Source organism: Thalassophryne amazonica, chromosome 18 (assembly GCF_902500255.1).
Source record: "Thalassophryne amazonica chromosome 18, fThaAma1.1, whole genome shotgun sequence".
NCBI lineage: Eukaryota > Metazoa > Chordata > Actinopteri > Batrachoidiformes > Batrachoididae > Thalassophryne > Thalassophryne amazonica.
In genome coordinates, this window is record NC_047120.1 from 16,785,247 (window position 1) to 16,803,586 (window position 18,340).

Here is an 18,340-nt window from a genome sequence, read left to right on the forward strand (position 1 = left end):
TCCCTTTTAACAGGAAGAAACCTCCAGCAGAACCAGGCTCAGGGAGGGGCAGTCTTCTGCTGGGACTGGTTGGGGCTGAGGGAGAGAACCAGGAAAAAGACATGCTGTGGAGGGGAGCAGAGATCGATCACTAATGATTAAATGCAGATTGGTGCATACAGAGCAAAAAGAGAAAGAAACAGTGCATCATGGGAACCCCCCAGCAGTCTACGTCTATAGCAGCATAACTAAGGGATGGTTCAGGGTCACCTGATCCAGCCCTAACTATAAGCTTTAGCAAAAAGGAAAGTTTTAAGCCTAATCTTAAAAGTAGAGAGGGTGTCTGTCTCCCTGATCTGAATTGGGAGCTGGTTCCACAGGAGAGGAGCCTGAAAGCTGAAGGCTCTGCCTCCCATTCTACTCTTACAAACCCTAGGAACTACAAGTAAGCCTGCAGTCTGAGAGCGAAGCGCTCTATTGGGGTGATATGGTACTACGAGGTCCCTAAGATAAGATGGGACCTGATTATTCAAAACCTTATAAGTAAGAAGAAGAATTTTAAATTCTATTCTAGAATTAACAGGAAGCCAATGAAGAGAGGCCAATATGGGTGAGATATGCTCTCTCCTTCTAGTCCCCGTCAGTACTCTAGCTGCAGCATTTTGAATTAACTGAAGGCTTTTTAGGGAACTTTTAGGACAACCTGATAATAATGAATTACAATAGTCCAGCCTAGAGGAAATAAATGCATGAATTAGTTTTTCAGCATCACTCTGAGACAAGACCTTTCTGATTTTAGAGATATTGCGTAAATGCAAAAAAGCAGTCCTACATATTTGTTTAATATGCGCTTTGAATGACAAAAATGACTCCAAGATTTCTCACAGTATTACTAGAGGTCAGGGTAATGCCATCCAGAGTAAGGATCTGGTTAGACACCATGTTTCTAAGATTTGTGGGGCCAAGTACAATAACTTCAGTTTTATCTGAGTTTAAAAGCAGGAAATTAGAGGTCATCCATGTCTTTATGTCTGTAAGACAATCCTGCAGTTTAGCTAATTGGTGTGTGTCCTCTGGCTTCATGGATAGATAAAGCTGGGTATCATCTGCGTAACAATGAAAATTTAAGCAATACCGTCTAATAATACTGCCTAAGGGAAGCATGTATAAAGTGAATAAAATTGGTCCTAGCACAGAACCTTGTGGAACTCCATAATTAACTTTAGTCTGTGAAGAAGATTCCCCATTTACATGAACAAATTGTAATCTATTAGACAAATATGATTCAAACCACCGCAGCGCAGTGCCTTTAATACCTATGGCATGCTCTAATCTCTGTAATAAAATTTTATGGTCAACAGTATCAAAAGCAGCACTGAGGTCTAACAGAACAAGCACAGAGATGAGTCCACTGTCCGAGGCCATAAGAAGATCATTTGTAACCTTCACTAATGCTGTTTCTGTACTATGATGAATTCTAAAACCTGACTGAAACTCTTCAAATAGACCATTCCTCTGCAGATGATCAGTTAGCTGTTTTACAACTACCCTTTCAAGAATTTTTGAGAGAAAAAGAAGGTTGGAGATTGGCCTATAATTAGCTAAGATAGCTGGGTCAAGTGATGGCTTTTTAAGTAATGGTTTAATTACTGCCACCTTAAAAGCCTGTGGTACATAGCCAACTAACAAAGATAGATTGATCATATTTAAGATCGAAGCATTAAATAATGGTAGGGCTTCCTTGAGCAGCTTGGTAGGAATGGGGTCTAATAAACATGTTGATGGTTTGGATGAAGTAACTAATGAAAATAACTCAGACAGAACAATCGGAGAGAAAGAGTCTAACCAAATACCGGCATCACTGAAAGCAGCCAAAGATAACGATACGTCTTTGGGATGGTTATGAGTAATTTTTTCTCTAATAGTTAAAATTTTGTTAGCAAAGAAAGTCATGAAGTCATTACTAGTTAAAGTTAATGGAATACTCAGCTCAATAGAGCTCTGACTCTTTGTCAGCCTGGCTACAGTGCTGAAAAGAAACCTGGGGTTGTTCTTATTTTCTTCAATTAGTGATGAGTAGAAAGATGTCCTAGCTTTACGGAGGGCTTTTTTATAGAGCAACAGACTCTTTTTCCAGGCTAAGTGAAGATCTTCTAAATTAGTGAGACGCCATTTCCTCTCCAACTTACGGGTTATCTGCTTTAAGCTACGAGTTTGTGAGTTATACCACGGAGTCAGGCACTTCTGATTTAAAGCTCTCTTTTTTAGAGGAGCTACAGCATCCAAAGTTGTCTTCAATGAGGATGTAAAACTATTGACGAGATACTCTATCTCACTTACAGAGTTTAGGTAGCTACTCTGCACTGTGTTGGTATATGGCATTAGAGAACATAAAGAAGGAATCATATCCTTAAACCTAGTTACAGCGCTTTCTGAAAGACTTCTAGTGTAATGAAACTTATTCCCCACTGCTGGGTAGTCCATCAGAGTAAATGTAAATGTTATTAAGAAATGATCAGACAGAAGGGAGTTTTCAGGGAATACTGTTAAGTCTTCTATTTCCATACCATAAGTCAGAACAAGATCTAAGATATGATTAAAGTGGTGGGTGGACTCATTTACTTTTTGAGCAAAGCCAATAGAGTCTAATAATAGATTAAATGCAGTGTTGAGGCTGTCATTCTCAGCATCTGTGTGGATGTTAAAATCGCCCACTATAATTATCTTATCTGAGCTAAGCACTAAGTCAGACAAAAGGTCTGAAAATTCACAGAGAAACTCACAGTAACGACCAGGTGGACGATAGATAATAACAAATAAAACTGGTTTTTAGGACTTCCAATTTGGATGGACAAGACTAAGAGTCAAGCTTTCAAATGAATTAAAGCTCTGTCTGGGTTTTTGATTAATTAATAAGCTGGAATGGAAGATTGCTGCTAATCCTCCGCCCCGGCCCGTGCTACGAGCATTCTGACAGTTAGTGTGACTCGGGGGTGTTGACTCATTTAAACTAACATATTCATCCTGCTGTAACCAGGTTTCTGTAAGGCAGAATAAATCAATATGTTGATCAATTATTATATCATTTACCAACAGGGACTTAGAAGAGAGAGACCTAATGTTTAATAGACCACATTTAACTGTTTTAGTCTGTGGTGCAGTTGAAGGTGCTATATTATTTTTTCTTTTTGAATTTTTATGCTTAAATAGATTTTTGCTGGTTATTGGTAGTCTGGGAGCAGGAACCGTCTCTACGGGGATGGAGTAATGAGGGGATGGCAGGGGGAGAGAAGCTGCAGAGAGGTGTGTAAGACTACAACTCTGCTTCCTGGTCCCAACCTTGGATAGTCACGGTTTGGAGGATTTAAGAAAATTGGCCAGATTTCTAGAAATGAGAGCTGCTCCATCCAAAGTGGGATGGATGCCGTCTCTCCTAACAAGACCAGGTTTTCCCCAGAAGCTTTGCCAATTATCTATGAAGCCCACCTCATTTTTTGGACACCACTCAGACAGCCAGCAATTCAAGGAGAACATGCGGCTAAACATGTCACTCCCGGTCTGATTGGGGAGGGGCCCAGAGAAAACTACAGAGTCCGACATTGTTTTTGCAAAGTTACACACCGATTTAATGTTAATTTTAGTGACCTCCGATTGGCGTAACCGGGTGTCATTACTGCCGACGTGAATTACAATCTTACCAAATTTACGCTTAGCCTTAGCCAGCAGTTTCAAATTTCCTTCAATGTCGCCTGCTCTGGCCCCCGGAAGACAATTGACTATGGTTGCTGGTGTCGCTAACTTCACATTTCGCAAAACAGAGTCGCCAATAACCAGAGTTTGATCCTCGGCGGGTGTGTCGCCGAGTGGGGAAAAACGGTTACAGATGTGAACGGGTTGGCGGTGTACACGGGGCTTCTGTTTAGGGCTACGCTTCCTCCTCACAGTCACCCAGTCGGCCTGCTTTCCCGGCTGCTCGGGATCTGCCAGGGGGTAACTAACGGCGGCTAAGCTACCTTGGTCCGCACCGACTACAGGGGCCTGGCTAGCTGTAGAATTTTCCACGGTGCGGAGCCGAGTCTCCAATTCGCCCAGCCTGGCCTCCAAAGCTATGAATAAGCTACACTTATTACAAGTACCATTACTGCTAAAGGAGGCCGAGGAATAACTAAACATTTCACACGCAGAGCAGAAAAGTGCAGGAGAGACAGGAGAAGCCGCCATGCTAAATCGGCTAAGAGCTAGTAGCTACGCTAAGCTAGCGGATTCCTAAAAACACGCAAAGTGAATAATGTGTAAATAATTTAGAGGTGATTCAGCAGAAGGAGTGCTTTAGTTAAGGCACGTAAAGATTACACTGGGAAACAAATCGTAATCTAGATAACTAGATCAATCTAACTGCGCAGATTAAACAGCTAACAGATACAGAAAAACACCGCTGTGCTCTGGAACAGGAAGTGATACAATACCGCAGTGAGAGCCAACCACCAGTAGAGGCAAAGGCAAGGACAAGAGAATGGCTGCTTGTCAAAGGGCAGCAGACAGCAGACAAAGGGCGAGAGGCGGTGCACACTGTGGACAGGATGTCAGTCTACACATCAACATGCACACCAATAGTCAAATTAGAGTCACCAAATGACCGAACATGCATGTATTTGGAAGTGGGAGGAAGCCAGAACACCCAGTGGGGAAACGACACAAACACCTTGCAAACTCCACACAGAAGGGCCCAGACGGGCAGAGATCCCAGAACCTCCTTGTTGTGACCCAACACTGCTAACCACTAAGTCACTGTGCCAGGTCTTTAGTTACTATCCAGAAGTTAGATTCAACATGGCTTGCATGACAACCATCTTAGTTGAGTGATGGGTCTAAGTATGTTCCTCCACCAAACCCAGGCTCATTATGCAAATTTCATATCTATACCTACCTCTATACCTATACCTAGTTGTTCAGTTATCTGAAAAATCACAGGATGGACAAACAGACTGACATCACATAACGACGACACCTGTCTACCCCATTATGGAGGGTAAAAATTTCAGATTTTCAGAATTCCAGCATCAACATTACAGAAGTAACATCCATACTCACAACCACACTCCATAAACTGTTATGATCAGACATTTGCATCCACCCGTCATGGGCATGCATGACGGGTGGATGCCGTGGTGATTTTGGGCCTTTAATGATGTCTTTGATCTGTTCTTTTGTTGGGTGGAATAACTGCACAGCAAACATCATTAATGGCTTTAAAAAAAACAAGAATTGGGTGCACAAGTTGAAATTTACTGTGATTCTTCTCAAATCAACACAGAGTCACACCACAGTATCATGCAAATGTAGTACACACATTTAATGCCTCATAAAAGTATAAAAAATTCTGAAACCCTCATAAATATTCATAAATATATTAAATGTGTGATAAAAGTCAACTTATATGATCAAAATGAAAATTGGGTTCAATTTATATATATTTTTACACATTTTACTGAAGTACCAGCTGCACCTCAACCAGATGCTTTGGGTAGCAATCAACAAGCTTCTGGCATAATTCTGGCTCAATATTTGACCACTCTTCTTGGCAGAATTGTTAAAATCTATTTAAATTGGTTGGTTTCCTGGCACAAACCAAACCTTTCAGTGAACCCCACAAATTTTCAGTTGGGTTGAAGTCTAGGCTTTGGAAAGGCCATTCCAGGTTCCTGCTTTATCCAACTCAGAACCAGTTTTGATGTGTGTTTGAGATCATTGTCCTGTTTGAACTTGGCCACTTAACTGTGGCCAAGTTTCAACTGTCTAGCTGTTGATTTGATGTAACGTTGAAGAATCTGTGGGTAGTCCACTGTCTATTATTACATCCACTTTGTGCAATGCACCAATACCACTGGCTGCAAAACAGGCCCAGAGCACGATGTTACCACCATGATGCTTGACAGTTGGTACAGTGTTCTTGGATTATGAAAGCCTCACCTTTACTCCTCCAAACATACCTCTTGTCATTGCGGCCAAATAACTCAATCTTTGCCTCATCTAGCGATAAAACCTTCTCAGTTCACTGTGGACAGTGATGATGGTGTTCCATCAGTTTCCAGTTCATGGGAGGCCTGAGCCTTGGTGGTTCCTCGGTTGTACTTGAATCATAATCACTTTAATGTCATTATACAGTGTATAATGAAATTGCCCTTGACTCCTCCTTAAAAATAATATAAAACTATAAAATATACAAACTATAATATGCAGACAAAAAAGGTATGCACAATGTGAATACCTAGTGCAGTTGTGCAACAGTTCGCTGGGCAAAATTGCAGCTGAGGAAGGTGAGTGTAGCATATAGCTTAATTTTAGTCCGTATAGTTCCACCCACAGTTTTTAAGCTGTGTGTGTTTCATGTCCGAGCAGGCAAATGGGGTGTGATGGAGGCCACGTCTCTGGGGTAAAAGCTATGTCTCAGACAATCTGTACTGGCCTTTATTGCTCTGACCTGCTTCCCAGACGGTAGCGGTTCGAACAAGAAATTCCCGGGGTGTGTTGTGTCCATTACAATGTCTCTAGAGCTCTTCCTCAGTGTGCTAGTATAGAGCGCGTCAAGGTGAGGAAGCTACATCCCAATAATGCGCTGGGCTGCCTTTACCACTCTATGCAGGTCCCTCCTCTCAGCAGCTGTACAGCTTACAAACCACACCGTACTGCAGTTCGTGAGGATGCTCTTGATGGTATTCCGATAAAGGTTGAGCATCTGTCCCTGGGGTAGTTGGACCTTCCTCAGCTTTCTGAGGAAGAAGAGTCTCTGTTGAGACTTTGTGAACAGGTTTGAGGTGTTGGCAGTCCAGGACAGCCGGTTGGAAACAAGGACGTCAAGGAACTTCACATTCTCCACACTTTCTACAGCTTCTTCGTGAATGTAAAGGGGGAGATGTATTCCTCCCCTTGATCTCCTGAAATCAATGATTACCTCCTTTGTCTTTGAGGTGTTGAGGACCATATTGTTGTCCTCACACCACTTAGCCAGATGTGCCACCTCGCACCTGTATGCTGTCTCATCATTGTTTGAGATGAGTCCCACTACTATAGTATCATCCGCGAATTTGATAATGGAATTAGAGGAGTACATGGGAGCTAGATCTGCCACAAACAACTATTTTGATAGTCGACTAGTCAATGAGTATTTTTGCGATTAGTCGACTTGTTGGATCATACGTAAATTGCAGCTTATCGCATTTTATCAATATTGATACCATTATTGATTCCGCTTATCAGTCCGATTCCTTATCGATACCTCCTGTGAATTTTCTGTGTGCTACAAGTAGACTTTACAGGTTTTCTATGTCAGCAACATTTTATTGAGTCACTGGATCCTTGATCTCTGGACATAAATATACTCAACATGGTGGATCCTTGAACTGTGGACATAGATAGAAAAAATCTGTAGTTTTTGTCAAAAGCATTTCCTTTCTGACATTAACGGCATGGATGTCACTCCATACGTCTGAGCTGAGCTCAGCTGGCTGCTGGAGTCTGCAGATCTGCAGCCATACAGTCTTGGGCTGCTGCACGTCAGCCAGGACGTCTCATTTTGGGAGGAAAAAAATTTCTATTACTACGTTTGGAAAGAGGTGTCATTTGATTTAAATGGCAATTCACTTTGAAGTTATTAATTCCGAGCGGACTCTATCTTCCTAACTTGATTTGGTGACGCAGCGTTGGAGCAATGGAATGATTCTCGTTTCTTTCTCACAACAAGGCAGGAGTCCCAATTAGTCACTTCATTACGCACAAAAATGACTCATGACTGACATATTTTAATGGCTCTGAGAGGGGATAAGAAGTGGAGTTGCCGCTTCTGAAGAGGGGCGAAGCAAAGATCCAACGAAGCAGCGGGTCGAAGCACTGCTTCATTGGTTCAAGGTTCAAAGCAAATGACTCGTCGACTACTAAATTAGTTGTCGACGGTTTCAATAGTTGACGTAGTCGTGGCATCAGCGCAGTCCTGAGTGAACAGTGTAAAGAGGATGGGGCTCAACACGCAACCTTGTGGGGTTCCTGTGTTCAAAGTAATGGAGGAGGTGTAGTGTCCTATTCTCAAGTGTTGCAGTCTATTAGTGAGAAAGTCCAAAAGCCATGAGCACAGTGAGGAGCCCCGGCCCAGAATGTCCAGGTTTTCCACCAGTTTCTGAGGGATGTCCGTGTTAAATGCAGAGCTAAAGTCCACAAAAAGCATACGCACATAACTGTTGGACCTCTATGGGTGTGCCAGGGCCGAGTGGAACAACGTGTTAATGGCATCCTCTGAGGAAGCAATTCCCTCTGTAAGTGAAATGGTGACTGTGCAAATCTGGGGGGGGGGGGGGGGGGGGGGCAATGGATCTAATGTGTGAGAGCACTAGTCTCTTGAAGCACTTCACTGCGATAGAGGTCAGTGCTACGGGGTGATAAGCATTCAGGCCTGTTATGGATGACTTTTTGGGCACAGGGATGATGGTAGACTTTTTAGACATGTGGGAATGACCATTCCCACCATTCAGGGTTGCGCTCACCTGGTGTTGCAGCACCAGTGGTGCTTCCCCAGCAGATGGAGTCCCTTAGGATGTCAAAGCGGGCAAAAATGATTGGTTCAGGACATCTGGCAATTCTGCATCCTTGCTGGCCAGCGGGCTGCTAGATTTATAGTCTGTCAGTGCCTTGATGCCTTTCCACATACTGCGCAGGTTGTTGTTTTTAAACTGCTCCTCAATGTGAAGTTTGTAGGACCGCTTCACCTCTTTGATGCTTTTCTGGAGCCTCCCCCTAGCCACGCTGTAAGCCTGTGTGCCACCGGCCCTGAAGGCTACATCCCTCTCCCTCAGCAGTGCTCTCACAGCTGTGTTCATCCATGGTTTTTGATTGGAGAACACCTTTATTGTTCTGTGAGTTTGTACGAGGTCTGTCCATAAAGTAACGGTCCTTTTTATTTTTTTCAAAAACTATATGGATTTGATTCATATGTTTTTACGTCAGCCAAGCTTGAACCTTCGTGCGCATGCGTGAGTTTTTCGACACGTCAGTTGCATCATTCGCCTGTGAGCACGCCTTTAGGGAGGAGTGGTCCAGCTCCCTCGTCGGATTTTCATTGTCAGGAAATGGCAGAATGGTTTGGGCTTTTTTTCCATCAGAAATTTTTCAGAAAGTGTTCGAGACATGCAGCTGGAAACCATTCGAAAAATTTATCTGGCTTTCGGTGAAAATTTTACGGGCTTCACACAGAATAAGGACTGTTACTACAGCTTTAAGGATGACCCACAATGGCGCTCGGCGCGCCGCGCTCCGAGCTGCGACGACGAGGCAGAAACCACCAGATCATTTCTAAACAGATGGCTGTGTGGAGCCGGGACCGTTGTGTGCAATTTCTCTGGTTATCACAAGAGCTGGACATCAGCCATTTTCCGGCAGATTTCACTTTTAACAAGATATTTTGTCATGGAAAGCCGCGCGGAGGCTTCGTGCGTCACGACGGAGCCGCTGATGTAGCAAGACAAAGGAACACCTCCGTTTCGGAGTGCCAGACGACAAGTTGGGACATGTCCAGCTCTCCACAATTTCTCTTATACTCACTCGACTGGTAAGCACTGAAAGCCGAGTTAGGTGAGGGAGCTGGACCACTCCTCCCACAAGGCGTGCTCACAGGCGAATGACGCAACCGACAGGTGTGGAAAAACTCACGCATGCGCATGAAGGTTCAAGCTTGGCTGACGTAAAAACATATGAATCAAATCCATGTAGTTTTTGAAAAAAATAAAAAGGACCGTTACTTTATGGACAGACCTCGTACATTTTCATCCATGGCTTTTGATTGGAGAACACCTTTAGTGTTCTGTGAGTTTGTACATTTTCAGTACAGAAACATATGTAGCCCAGAACTGACTCAGCATACACCTCTAGGTCCTCATGTGCAAACACACTCCAGTCTGTGCTACCAAAACAGTCTTGCAGCATTGAGGTGTCTTCCACAGACCACATGGTAACTGTCCTGGTGGCTGGTTTAGTTCTACAGATCAAGGGTCGGTAGGCTACAGTCAAGGACAGCAAGAGATGATCAGATTCTCCTAAATGCACTGAAGGACTTGATTTGAATGCTCCTAGAATATTAGTGTAGACCTGATCTAAAACATTCCGCTGGTCGGGAAATTCACATTTAAAAAAAAAAAAAAATGGGAATAACCAATTTTAAATCTGTATGATTAAAATCTTCCGCAACTATCATCACTCCATCAGGATGAGCAGTGAGCTGTTTACTCGTGACATCATGCAGCGTCTCCACTACTAACTTAGTATTAGCATGAGGGGGAATATATACAGCCATTATCGTTATCAAATTAAATTCCCTCGAGAGAAAAAAAAAGGTCTGCTCCTTACCATTAAAAGCTCCAAATCCAGGCAGCAATGTCTGTGGATAGTTTCCGCTGCTCTGCATCTCTGCAACCATTATTTGCAAACACACACATTCCTCCTCTCCTGCTTTTCCCGGAGTCCTTCGTCCGGTCCACTCTGTGTGTGCTGAAGCCGGCCAGCTTGATAGCAGTGTCGGAATGCCTTTATTTAGCCATGTCTCCATAAAGATGCTCACACAGTAACATGTTGACTTCACGTGAATCTCATCCATCTTACTGATGATAGACCCAACGTTGGCAAGAAACAGATTTGGGAGCGCTGGTTTGTGTGGGTTCACCTGTAGCCTAGCCCGCAGTCCAGCTCGCTTCCCCCGCTTCTGCTTCCTCACCCTTGGGCGTCGGCGTCTCCTCAACAGCGGGATGGTAGAATCTCCGGGGGTATGGAAAAAGTATCGAAACCCAACTTTGTGAAATTTTCCCTGATAAAAAGTAGTTGGGTTCGGCTGTATGAACTAAAATCTGCCACTAAGCTAAACTGAGAAGGAAAAAATACCAACAAAAATATGGACACAAGAAAAGCAAGAGAGAGTCGAGCTCTGCGTCTACATGAACATCCTAACCATTTTTCTCTCATCTGATGGTGACAGTTTGAGGCTTCTACAAGACACTGGCAAAGTGATTTCACATCTGACTAACGTTTACTTACATAAAATTGTTAGAACGAATAATCTTAGAATCTGCTGTCGTTTAGAAATGGCTTCAAGAGACATCCCAACTTGTTTCAATCTACAATTCTCCTTCTTAGCTCTCCCAGAGTTCCTTGGACTTTCCCATTGCTCAGAGTATTGATCAGTCCAATGACTGTTGTCAAACACATCTTTTTTATGCTTGCAAAGAGAAACGACCTGTCAGGGTGGGTCCTGGCTCGGGGCTTGTACCGTATTGTCATCTGCCTCCCCTTATTTGATCTTCTTGGTTGCCCTTTTATGATCATTTTGTATTATGTTTTCTCTGTTTCTGTTTATTACGTATCTTTGGTGTTTTATTATCTTGTTGTATTCTTTTTGTTTTTGGTAGTGTTTCCTGTGATCATTTGTTCTAATCATTCCATTATCGGTTTTGCTGTAAGTTCTGGTTTTGTTTCTGTTCTTTATTTTCTGGTCATTCCATAGATTGGTTTCTTATTTTCTGTGATGTTATTAGATTTATACTTCTGTCATATTCAGATTTTGGTTCTAGTCTTGTTTATAGTCTTATTATTCCTGGGCTATTTTTAGGTCTGTCACTCTGTTTCCTAGTTTGCCCTTTATTTTGCCCACGTTTCCTTTTGTTGGTCTGTGGAAACGTTATACTTTCACCATTGGCTTTTATTCACTGACTCCTCATGCTTTTGATCTGCTTTGTTTTCACTCACTCTCTCTCTCTCTCTCTCTCTCTTGCTTCTCATCCCGTCTCTTTGTCTCACCAGACCTCACCACACCAGACCCACCACACCTCCTTCCAGAACCCTCGATTACACGTGCACGTTGTTACATCACCTGTTATTTAAGCTCTCACTTGCCTCACTGTGGTGCCAGCTCGTCGATCTTTGTATCTTCGTTCTAGCTCTGATCTTGTCTCGTTTCCCTCATAGTGTATTTTGACCTCGTTCTGTTTATCTGGATTTTGCCTTCTGTCTCAGCCTCTGATACTGTGTGTCTCCGTGCTTTTTGACCTCAGCCTGTCCACATAGTTTTGCCTTGCCCTCATCTGTACCTTTGCTGCGCTGCCTGTCTTTCTGTGTACCAGACCCTGGACTGTTTTTGAGATAAAGCTTATTATTACATCTTACGTATTGCATTTGTGCGACCACGTATCCTGACACTACCAGTTGGAATCAATCACGATCACTAATGAGGAGTTAATAGCCTTGATCTTGTACTGTTAAAGACATTTTATTAAAACACTTAAGTGAATGCATGTATACGGGGTCTGTTAGAAAAGTATCTGACCCTTTTATTTTTTCAAAAACGTGATGGATTTGAATCACCTGTGCTTGCATGAGCCAACCTTGAACCTTCGTGCACATGCGTAATTTTTTTTCACGCCTGTCGGTTGCGTCATTTCCTGGTAAGCAGCCTTTGTGTGAGGACATGTGCAGTGTGCTCGGCGGATTTTCATTTCAAGGAAATGGCGGAACGACTGGAGCAGCGCTACTGCATCAACTTTTGCCACAAACTGGGCGACAGCCAGGTGGAAACCATTCGGATTATTCAGATGGCTTTCGGTGACGATCCTCTCAGATTAAGGAATGGTACAACCGGTTTAAAGACGTCCGCACAATGGTGGAGGGCGCACCGCACTCCAATCGGCATCAACACACTGAAACGACTGGATCATTTCCAAAGTGAAAGCTGTGGTGATGTGGGACCGTCGTGTGATTATCCGAGAAACTGCAGAAGAGGTGGACACCAGCACTTTTTCGGCACATTCCACTGTGAAAAAAGATTTTGCCATGAAAAGAGTTGCAGTGAAATTCATCGGCACGAAGCTGATGGCGCAGCAACAGCGCCTCCATGATGAAGCCTCACATGACATGTTGTAACATGCCCAGCTTGTCCACAATTTCTCGGATAGTCACACGACTGAAAAGCCACCGAAAGCCGTCTGAATCTTCCGAATGTTTTTTTGGGTTTTTTTTTTTTTTTTTTTTGACAACAGAAACAGAACAGGAAACAAAATACACAAATTCCTCAGTTTAAATAAGTACATATGCTTCATAGAGGGACAATGTGCAAAGTTGATAATTTCTTGACATCATGGGAAAGCGGAGTTTCCCCAATGAAACCTCTAAAAGAAAGAAAGAAAAAGGAATCTCTGTAAAATAGTGGGTATAGGTCAAACAAATCAACAGAAGAACATATACCTATACCTGTATACACACATATGCAAAAAAAAAAAAAGGTGGGTGGAAATCTGTTAAACTTGTGAGTTACACAGGATAGAGCTCCCCTATAATAAAAGTGAGACATACTCCAGCAGCAAAGACAAGCTACAAAAAGTTAGCTTTTGTCTAGGAATGAAATGAAGGGCTTCCACACTCTGAGAAAGTGACTATGTGAGTTTGATTTGCTGAAACGAATCTGCTCCAGCTTGGCAACGAGAAGCATTTCATCAAGCCACCTCTTAAAACATGGGGGGGTTGAGGATTTCCAGTTTAGCAGTATAAGTTTTTTTGCAGCAACCATGCCAGTGCTAAGAACCTGCTTGTGATGGGCCGGGAGGGGCCCTGTTTTGTCTGAGCAGCCAAATAGTGCTAGAGTCCAGTCGGGCTGGATGTTCCTTTGAAGATGAACTGTGAACCAATTGAATATATGGGACCAAAAATTATGTAATGCTGGACATTGCCAGAAAAGATGAAATACTGAACCCTCCTCCGTGCCACATCTAGCACACAAGGGGGAGCATGATTCATATATCTTACTAAGTTTGACTTTTGAAAAGTGCAGCTTGTGAATGACTTTGAATTGGATCAATCTGTACCTGGAACTAATAGAGCATATATGTATGCCTGACAGGCTCTTCTCCCAAAGTACTTCACTCACTGGCAATCCTGACTCCCTGGCCCAGGCTTCTCTGAGATGGCCTGTATTTGTAGGTGTGGTAAGAACATTCATGAAACGGGAGATTAAGCGTTTGGTGTCTGGACGTAGCAAAAGTAAATCATAGAGAATATGGCCCTTTGGTTTAATCAGAAATTCTGATTGTTGTTGCGACATGCACAACCATCCAGCTCGTCTATTTTGAGCTTGAGTGTGTAATTTTCGTCTTTGAGGGTCATTAAAGCTTCTTCCAGGTTGCTAACGCGGCTGTCCAGCTCCGTCATGTGTTCTTCCATAGTTCCCACCTTCTCGAGCACCTCAGCTTGAGAGCATTTCACAGCCTCAAGTGTCTGCTCCAGCTTATCGAATCTCTCATTAATGTGTTTTAGAAGACTCTCAGATACCTTCTCCCAGATAGAAGGCACAGGTCATTCATGTCATTGCTTGTGTCTTTGCTGCTAGCTGCTAGCATTAGCAGAAACAGTTCAACGTGACTCGGCGTTATAAAGTTTCTTAGGCATGTCGTCTCTTAGAAAAAGTTTGGATGAGGCTCCAGAGAATTCGGGAGGTCAAGGGAGCATAAAAAAATTGCTTTAGACTGCCAAGATAATAATTTTCAAGAGCACCGCGGAGGAGCCTCCAAAAACTGGTCTACTCCATGCACTGCTCAGTGGCGCCCCCCGAATCTTCCGAATGGTTGATGAGCTGGGCATGTTACAACATGTCCTGTGAGACTTCAACACGGAGGCGCTTTTGCTGCGCCATCAGCTTCATGCCGATGAATTTCGCCGCCACTCTTTTCATGGCAAAATCTTCTGTCACAGTCGAATGTGGCAAAAAAGTGCTGATGTCCACCTCTTCCGCAATTTCTCGGATAATCACACGACGGTCCTGCATCACCACAGCGTTCCCTTTGGAAATGATCCGGTCGTTTCAGCGTGTTGATGCCGATCGGAGCGCGGCGCGCCCTCCACCGTTGTGCGGCCATCTTTAAACCGGTTGTACCGCTCCTTAATCTGTGTGATACCCATAGGATCATCACCAAAAGCCGTCTGAATAATCCCAATGGTTTCCACCTGGCTATTGCCCAGTTTGTGGCAAAATTTGATGCAGTCGCGCTGCTCCAGTCGTTCCGCCATTTCCTTGAAAGGAAAATCCGCTGAGCACACTGCACATGTCCTCACACAAAGGCTGCTTACAAGCAAATGACGCAACCGACAGGCGTGAAAAAAATCACACATGCGCACGAAGGTTCAAGGTTGGCTCATGCAAGCACATGTGATTCAAATCCATCAGCTTTTTGAAAAAAATAAAAAGGTCGGATACTTTTCTAACAGACCTCATATATTTGAACCTGGATGTATATTTTTGACCCTGTGTGCATGAGAGAAGATCCAAAATAATGCAAACGTCTGCACTCAATTCTTGTTTTTTTTTAAAGTCCATAATGATATATGCTGTACAGTCATTCCACCCTGGGAAAAGAACAGTTGAAGGACCATTAAAAGCCCAACAATACCATGACTATCATGCCAACCATAGGTGTATGTAAATTTATAACCACAACTGCATCAGTACTCCACAGCCCCGACCAAGATCCAGTCCATGCAGGCACCAAAATGAGCGGTAGCCAGAAAATATCTGATGATTACTAAAAGACAAAAGCAATTTTCTACCAGTTACTCAAGAATCAGGAGTCTGCACCAATATCTGTCAATGAAATAATTATAAAAATGGACTTGGTGTTAAAGGACCTGCCATTCTACTGCAATGATGAGACATGCTAAGTTTATTTAAATCATTCCCATCAAGCCACCTGATCCTACATAATGCGCAAATGCCATAAAACAACTTTTTCAAGCGTTACACGGCACCCGTCAGGTCCTGCATTCAGTCCTTTGGCCCCGTCTTTGTTCTAAAACCTTGCATGTTTACATTCAGCACTGCAAATTAGAAACAATGCCTTGGGTTTGAAATTAACATGTTTTGTGATTTATCCATTATGAATGCGTGCTTTTTTAATATTTTGCTGACAATAACACTGGAAAGAAAAGAAAGGAAAAATGGAGAGGGGCATGAAGAGGAAGATGGGCTTCATTAAGGTTTGAGTCTCCTTTAATGTCAAAATTCTGCATGGTGCTTTTCAGTTAGAACATCAAATCGCTTGTTTTCATTGATTGTTACCATGTGAATGATCTTACGACTGTTTTCCCCACTATATTTTAACTGCATTCATTTCAATAACTGAGATAAAATCACAGTCGGAGTGGAAGTTAAAGCAGCTGTACGTACATGTCATGAATGCAGCCTGTTCCTGCTCAATGCACGCTCAGTGCACCTCTGGGCCCAAAAACCAACAGAAAATCTCAATAGTAAGTCCCTTCGGCTGCTCCCTTGTTTGCACTCGGGGTCGCCACAGCAAATCCAAGGTGGATCTGCATGTTGAATTGGCACAGGTTTTACGCCGGATGCCCTTCCTGACGCAACTCCACATTACATGGAGAAATGTTGATTTGAGGATGAAGTGTCTATCATCTCTTCCCTGTACAGTTTTGCGCTCACTGAACCAAGCGCTGTGCTGAAAGGAGGTGCACAGAAGACTTTTTCCGAACATCTCCTCATCAACACCACTGAGCTGATTGAATTCAGATCAGAGGGTACAACGAATCTGTAAGTCCTGAAAGGGTTATAAGAAAAGTTACAATTGTACTCCTCTCACCAGACAATGCAGATGTCCTCATCTTTTTGAAAAAAATAATTTGGAGTTATAAACTTACATCAGCTTTGTTCAATGTCTTTATTTTCATGATTTTGATAAAAGCTATTTTTATTCACTGATTCAGTAAATGGGGACAGCTGACATTTGCCGTTTGGTATGCTTATGTGTTTTGAGGCACCTTTTTCTTCTTCTGGGTGTACCTAATAGAGTCATCTATTTTGTGCTACAGAATCTGTACGTAAGCACCACCACTAACAGGCTTTTTCAAACCATCTTATACAACCCCAATTCCAATGAAGCTGAGACGTGTAAAATATAAATAAAAACAGAATACAATGATTTGCAAATCCTCTTCAATCTATATTCAATTGAACACACCACAAAGACAAGGTATTTAATGTTCAAACTGATAGACTTTATTGTTTTTGTGCAAATATTTGCTCATTTTGAAATGGATGGCTGAAACATGTTTCAAAAAAGCTGGGACAGTGGTATGTTTATCAGTTTGAACATTAAAAATCTTGTCTTTGCGGTGTATTCAATTGAATATAGATTGAAGAGGATTTACAAGCAATTCTATTCTGTTTTTAATTTACATTTTACACAACATCCCAACTTCACTGGAATTGGGGTTGTAAAATATAAAGTCACTGCTGCAAATCTGTAGTGTGCCTTTGACTTTATTTTACATAATAATAGTAATAATAACAACAACAAACTTCCTCTTATTTAGTTCTTCCTTAATTTGCTGTTGTATATGGAATTATTGATGGCCAAGACTACTTACACTTTTGACATGTTATCAACTCAGTGCACATAGAGGGGAGGGAAGGTGACGATCTAAGGTCTTGAGACCAGAGTATCACTGGTTAAAATACCAGTCAGACCAGAAAAAAAAACAAAACAATAAAGGCCCTTGGTCAAGGTCCTTCATGCACAAGTTGCTGCTGGTGTGCAGTTGAGTCCCGTGCTAGGCAGTGCCCTGATATCAGTGTATGAGTTTGGAAGTGAAAAATAGGAAGAGAGTGAAGGCTAAACAAAGAATCAGAGGGTGGATGTTCAAGGAAGAAGCAGTTGTTGGAAACCTCATGTTGTTGGGTGGAGGTTAAGATGCTGGATGACTGAAGTGGTGAGGGAGGCAGCTAGACAGAGGAAGGAAGCTAATGAGACTTGTAGTGGAATGAGGAAGTAACAGTAGTACAAGAAGTACAAGAAGGAAGAGATTAGCAAAAAACATTTTGATGAGAGATGAAGAAAATCAACAGTTGTATGTGGAAAATACAACTAAATCCAGAAGGTATGAATCCAGAGGTGGCAAAGGCTGAGGAAAAGGTGTACAGTGAGCTGAACACTAAGGAAGGACAAAAGGACTTATACCAACTGGCCAGACCAATTTGCTGATAAGGAACATGTGTTGAGAAAGTGGAGGGAGCATTTTGAGGAAGTGAATGAAGAAAATTAGAGAGAATTATGGTTGATGGCATTAAAAGAGAGAATCAGGAAGTGTGATAGATTAATAAGGATAACGGGAGAACAGCCACGAAGATGATCAAGAGTGGAAAGAGGGTTTCAGATCACCTGGTGGCATGGAGTTGCTCAGGACAGACACTGCTCATAACTCAAAGGCTTTGTTGTAAACTTGTTGTTTTTTTTTTTTAGTTTTAGTTTAGATCATTTTAGACAATTCAAAAATACTG

General features: G+C 42.6%; 1 protein-coding gene across 3 annotated transcripts in view; it reads right to left on the reverse strand.

The window, feature by feature from the left end:
- map2k6 (mitogen-activated protein kinase kinase 6) overlaps positions 1-18,340 on the reverse strand; it is a 250,419-nt gene that overhangs the window by 35,002 nt on the left and 197,077 nt on the right. The gene's annotated exons all lie outside the window — the stretch shown is intronic.